This window comes from Pezoporus wallicus, unplaced genomic scaffold, assembly GCF_028554395.1.
Source record: "Pezoporus wallicus isolate ANWC-B61680 ecotype Strahan unplaced genomic scaffold, APGP_CSIRO_Pwel_v1 contig_7505, whole genome shotgun sequence".
Classification (NCBI taxonomy): domain Eukaryota; kingdom Metazoa; phylum Chordata; class Aves; order Psittaciformes; family Psittacidae; genus Pezoporus; species Pezoporus wallicus.
In genome coordinates this window covers 1,137,922-1,144,593 of record NW_026638908.1, presented here as the reverse complement: position 1 = coordinate 1,144,593, position 6,672 = coordinate 1,137,922, and positions in this window count along the sequence as shown.

Here is a 6,672-nt window from a genome sequence, read left to right as displayed (position 1 = left end):
TACAACATGCTGTCTCAGAGCTCAGGCTCTTGTTCAAGGGCAATTTGGTTAGATTTGTAGACAGAATTGTCAAAATAATTCAAAGTGTCTTTAGTCTTGAAAATTAAGGATTAAAAAACCCCATAAAAACCCCCAACTAAACTTGACAAACTGTTACAAAAAGGCTATTCTAGAATTGTTTCTATTTTGTATGTTTATCATTTGCATGTTTATATATAAATAATGTACATATATGTATTTATTTCGTATCTATAATATATATTACAGGTGGAATAGAGAGATTGTATTAATTTCTTAAGCCACCAGTTCATAAACTGAAGAATATTTTGAGACATTCAGTATGGGCTGATCGTCTGTGTCTGTAACCATCTATTTTTTGTGATTGAATTCAACTTTTTCCCCAAATCTTCTGAATTCCCCAGGGATTTGTATACAATACCACATTGTAGACTCACCCTCCTCAGAGCCTTCACTCTTTTTCTATCAGCACTCAACCTAATAGTTTTATCAATATGCTTCTAAGATTCACATTCTGAGCTCTTCTCTGTCTCTCTGTTCCTCTCATGTCAGTTCTAACAAACACATGTGCGCGTAAATACACACAGAATCATACCAGGCAGTACCCTCAACACCCTTCTGATTTCTGAACAGATTTATGTACATGTTTATTTTAGGCAATGACATATTTGGAGAACTCTTGACCCGGAGAGGCAGTGCTTGTAATTATAGATAGGTTTCAACAAATTTTAACGAAATATATAATGACATGCTTTGCTTAAAAATAATCCTAGCACATTTCTCTACCATACAAAGTATATTTATGTTATGTAAGATGAAGTGCTCTCCTGCCTTTGCTTGGTTGAGATCTGTAAGATCAGGAAACAAATGTAATCTGTAGATCACCTTTTACATTAAATTCCTATCATCAAGCTTTAGTACTTTAAGAAACTGAGAAGTGGCTCAGTGATGTAGCATTGTCCAAATTTAGTAAGAATAGTTAGGATTACAATGCTTTTAAAAGGAGTTAGGACATAGTTTATGAAAGCTAGTTTAAACATGTGATTTCTATGTGTCTCTGTCACGTTTTCGTTATTAAAAATAAAAATAGATAGCTTTTCCAGTAGCTGATTCATTTCTTACCTACTGCTTGACAGACATAGTAACATGAGAAGCTGAAGAGAAAATCATGGGTTTGTAACTTCTTGTCTGCTGAGCCCTTCCGGGTGGTCTGCATAGTTTAAATATTTCAGGAATTAAGTATTTAAGAGATTACCATGTTAAGAGAGCAGGTAATCAGAAAACACATCTTCCTGTTATGTAGCAGCACACTAAATGGAAGAGTTGGAAGGCATAAATATAAATTGTTCAGCTTTTCCAAGTTATGCCCTATAATCAGAGAGTACAGCTGCAAATAAATGTTTTACCAAGCTTAAAAGTAGAATATTAAAACCTATGAGCTTAGTTTATTATCTGCTTAGAAACAGTGAAAGCACAGCTCAACAAATTAAATACTAACTTTTAAAGCAATATTAATCATAGAAGAGTACAGACAAATACAGTCATGACTTTGCTTTACTGTTTTCGCTAGCCCTGTCAGCCTCATGCCCAGTATCCTTCAGCTGTAGGTACTGCAGCTTCAGCATTTGCACTCCAAAGCTTTTCTGTAGCTTGGTCTTGTTCTTATAAATGCCAGCTTTCACTACAGCACACTGGGTAAAATATACCTTCTGGAATGGGAATTAGTAATTTATTTTTCTGCGTCTTCCCCTTCCATCCAGTATTGTATTTCACAACAGTTTTGGGAGAATAAATAAATGAAGTTTTTATTTAAATCAGCAACTCTATCAACACTTTTTAGTTTGCATCAGGATTTTGCTCTAAATAAAATTTGATAATTAGAAACTATAAAATGTTAGATCTTCAAATAAGAAAAAAATCCCCAACCTCTGCACTATCTGAATGTGTCTGTAAAATACAGGTCTGTAAGAACCCTTAAAACCCGCAAATTTGGGCTACCGAAGTAGTTAGGACAAAGCATCCTATATATAACCTAGCTAATAATGTGGGATTGGACATTATGTAGCTAGATTTGTATAAAGAATACAAATCTCAAAGTCTAATCAAATGAACATACAATGAGTACTCATTTACGATACATGCCCTGCATGATATTGTAGCAGCACTGGGAATGCTTTAGTAACTGAATAAAAACACACTCTTCCCTCTCCTCTCAGATAATGCAGCAACACTATCTTTGCTTTAGAATGGCATCAGGAAATAACAGGAGGGAGACATCTTTAACAAAGAGAAGAGAGTGAATTTGGAGGGGGTTACCATTAGAGAATTGCCCTCAAGGGCTTAGGCCCTGTGGTTAGTTTTAAGTTTCATCCTGAAATAGTGTGGAAAATGTATGTTACTGCTGTCTAGGCTGCTAGGCATTCTGGCTGCAAGAACTAGAGCAGCTAAGAAGGAATCTTTTAGCTAAGTAGAGTCTAGCTTTATCTACCTTTTTAAAGCCTGGATTCTAATTTGTAATTGGAAATCTGACCTTGCATTTGGCTGAACATTTTCTAACCCTTAAGAACATGTGCTGTTAACAATGAGTCTAGTGAAGCTGACAGATACACAGGAAGTTCCTCTTTGAAAAACCGGATCCAAACTTACAGACTGGAGTCAACTGTAAAGCTACAGTGGCTAGCTGTAGATGGAGTGGTCATATGGTGCGTTTAAAGAGTAACCTTTAGCAGGCACAGAGGCCAGTGCCTCTTCTAGAAGAAGCAGATGATGAAGAGACACTATATTGCTCTAAGTTTATGAGCAAGAAGAATGGGCTTGGAACATTTTGCCTTGTTCTGTTACATCCATATAAGTAACTCCTGTCCACACTAGGACTACACTCAGAAAAGAGGCTAGAGTTTTGCCCTATAATTTCAGCTAACAACTCTGTTCAGTCCTATGCTGGTTTTCTCCTGTCTTCCAGTTTTGCTGGTGCAGCATTTCTAACAGCGTAAAACAAGTACCAAATCCTTACTATTGCAAATAAGTAAGACAATGAAATTTAACAGATGGGAATTAGACCAGTGGAGTCAGAACTCCATTTCTATGGCTCCTCTGCAAACTCAAACCAGAACTTTGCACCTTTCTAACACACAGGCACATACCAACATCTTCAGTTAGAAAGCAGAAATCCTATAGTGATCTGTTTGCATCATGATTTCCTTTAAACTATGAAATAAGAGAGTTCTCAGAGAGATGAGCTGTAACATGCAATTGCATTAACAGCTATGCAGTCTGCATAACTAACTTAGCTGTGTTAGTGCCTCAGTAGTTGTGAGCTGGACTTGATGATCCGTATGGGTCTCTTCCAACTTCAGATACTCTATTTTAGGATTCGATAGATAAGTGGCCAACTAGGTTTAGTAGTAATGATATCCAGTTCACTCTCAAAGTCAAAAAGCTGTTTACTTTTAGGGAAGTTTGTTTTAAAATTCCCCTTCATTTCTGACATACGATTGCTAAGGATCATCTTACTTAAAACGCACCATTACTTTTGACACCAGTGTGAAATGCAAGAGATGTTTATAAGAACTGTAGGACTTAGTTATAATTCCGCTATGGAACACGCTGTCATGTAAATCATCCCATTGAGCTCCCTGGGATTGCATTTAAAAGAGCAACTATTCATTACAGATCACTACGTAGTGCCCTGTTATCCCTCCCACTTCAGTCAATAGCAACGTAAGCCACAAGTTAAACAAGGGCATGATTTCACAGAGTACTCTGAGGTAAAATCTCAAAATTCAACTGTTTAAAAAGGTTTTTTTTTTGTTTTTTTTTGTTTGTTTGTTTTGTTTTTTTTTCCCCCCAGTTTTAATATTCAGGAGTGTGTTTGTTTAAAAGAGAATAGGGTTTGCCTTCATGAAACTTAGACATAGGCATCTGCAAGTCCTGATCATAGAATGAACTAATATTTAATGATTTATTATTTGAAGGCGTAAATATCATGGTGTTTCCTATCTCCACATGCTTGTTCTCAAGCATGTAGGAAACTGAACAGCAAATTGACAGAAGCAGTATTCTGATGTTTTGATACTTCTTCCCCTGGTTCTGGAATTTAAATTTATTTCAGTCTGTTGTGTCTTGTTTTTATAAGAAGACATGTTTTACAAGCAAGCTACCAGCAGCTCAGACAACTTGCAGTTTTTAACTGGCCTGATTTTAATTTGTAAACCAAGATCAAGCACTGTATCCCCCTGTGAAAGCTTTACTTCAGTGCAAACCATTTAAGAAGCTGTAACAGGGGATGGCTGCTTTCATAACTCACCTTCAAGAACTGGCCTATTCTGGCCAGTGAGACCTTCAAAAGAAGGCCCAGTGCTCTTCCGCAGTCTGGTTGATAAGCTTTGGCTTCTGCTCAAATGGATGCAGAAACTCAGGAAGCAAAGGTGTGTGTGTATGTCTGCAGGTGTGGGTTGTCTGTCATGCCTATGCCTTATACCTTTGCATCAGCCTTCTCACTACGCTCGAGAAAGATTATCTTAACTAACACACGGTGCTGCTTATGAACTTACAGTAACTGATGTGACAGCAACTATGTATTTACACAAAATATATTTCACAGGTGATACTCGACTCCATTATACTGCACATGACCACTAATCGAGCAAAATGGGTTGTGTGGGAAGATTTTGAAAATCAAATGGGTTTCTAATTTAGTCTTTGAGGTCCAACACTCTGCACATCATAAATCAGTGGTTTGGGTTTTTTTCCTAAATATATAAATCTCAAAATGTTGCTAAAAAAACAAAGTTAAACATCATTGTGAATCAGACAGTATTAGGTTACATACTGCAGATAATCTGATAGTTGTACCTGGCCTCCGGTTTGTTGCAACTAAGAAGTTTCTGCAACTCTTCAAAGCAAGCAAAGTAGTGGATAGAAGGGTAGGAAAGGAGTAACTTGCACTTCTATCCTGGGTTGCATTTAAGACTGTAGAAGCCTATGAGCTGGTAAGTGAAATGACACCAGTCACAGAACATGTTGCTCCCTGCTTAGACTGTCTGGAAAGGATCCAGTTTGGCTTCTCCAGGCTGAGTGGATTTTTTTTTCTGGATTTCAACTGAGCCCTGGGAATCTCACACTGGTATACTTCATTATTCCAGACAGACAAAGCAGTATTCTAGTGCATGTCTTCACATGGGCAGATGCCTTGTGTCATACTTTGAAATCTTAGCATTTTAAGAGACGTTTAGAAGGATAAACTGAGAAGATCAATACAACCTAGAAAAAGGTATGTGAAGAAACTAACAGTAATGCTATAAATTACATAAAGTAATTAGATAAACCCTGCACATTAGGAACTACATAATAGCAAAAATGTGGTTTCATGTTCTGGTTAATCCAGGAATGACAATACCAATATATGGTTTGAATTTACTCCTAAATATGATTTCCTGTATTGCACTTGAATACATAGATTTAAAATTAATAGCAGCTACCAAAAGCAGAACAAAGCATTTTATAAAGAATGTAAAATCTGTACCACGATATAGCTCTCGGGCAGCTGCAGAAGCAACATTCTCTAGGGCCTGCGTTTTTATTGAATGTAACAGCAGCTCTGGTATTGTAAGTGCAGCACATAACAAAAAATAAAAGAAAATGGAACAGTTAACTTGAAATTTGGCTAAACTTCATTTCCAGCCGTGTTTCTTTGTGGGCATGGAGTACACTAACAGCAAACATTATACGCAATTTTTACCTTTATCTGCCCCAGATAGCAGAGGCCTGCCTGAAGTGTAAGCAATATGCAAAATACCCCACGGACTGCAGCACCAGTAATTCAACAAAGTTAAGCAGAAAGAAAAAGCACAAGTGTAACTTAACCTGAAATTAAACCTGTGATTGAAAGTCAAATGAACAAATCGCAAGGAAATGCCTGTCTCAGTAGCTTTCTAATGACAGCATTCTCTTTCAAGTGCTTGTAAGTGCATTCACAGCGTTGCTGTACTAGCATTCAAAATGGGAGTACTTCTGTGTTTAAGAATATGCAGGCGATTCTCTTAATTCCTTTACACATGAATCCTATTTGCTTAGCTACATGTAGCCGAGTCCAAGCAGTTCCCCAGTTCATTAACTTTTCTACTGAATTGTCATTACTGTGGCTGCACAGGAGCTTAACAGGGGCAGTGCTGGAGTAGCATATTCTTCTGGGCTTTGGCCACAGGCCCTGACGGGCTTCAGATGCTACATAATGCGTGTGGAAGCAGTTTTTCCCGCCTCTAAAGCGGTTTCAGCTGTACAGCTTGGGAGACAACCACACTCCTGGAGCAGCAGTTCAAGCCTTGTGCCTTTAGGTAGTGATGGCATTGCTTTTAGGACTATCACTATGGAGAACTGTTTACAGCCTCCTAGCTGGGAAGCTTCAACATATCTGTCAACACATAATCCCACGCCACCAAAGCAGCAGTCAGACTGACAGCCAGCATGCTCCTGAAGTCACCCTGCACTCAGACCCGAGTACCACAGCAGCTAAAATTTATCTCCTTGGCATTAATACATTTCAGTGGAGGGCTTAAGTTTCGAGAGTCTCAAACTACACAAATCTTAGATCATGGCAGTAGTTTGTGGAATGAGATGTGCTCTGTCTACAAGTGGCATAAAGTTAGAGACTAT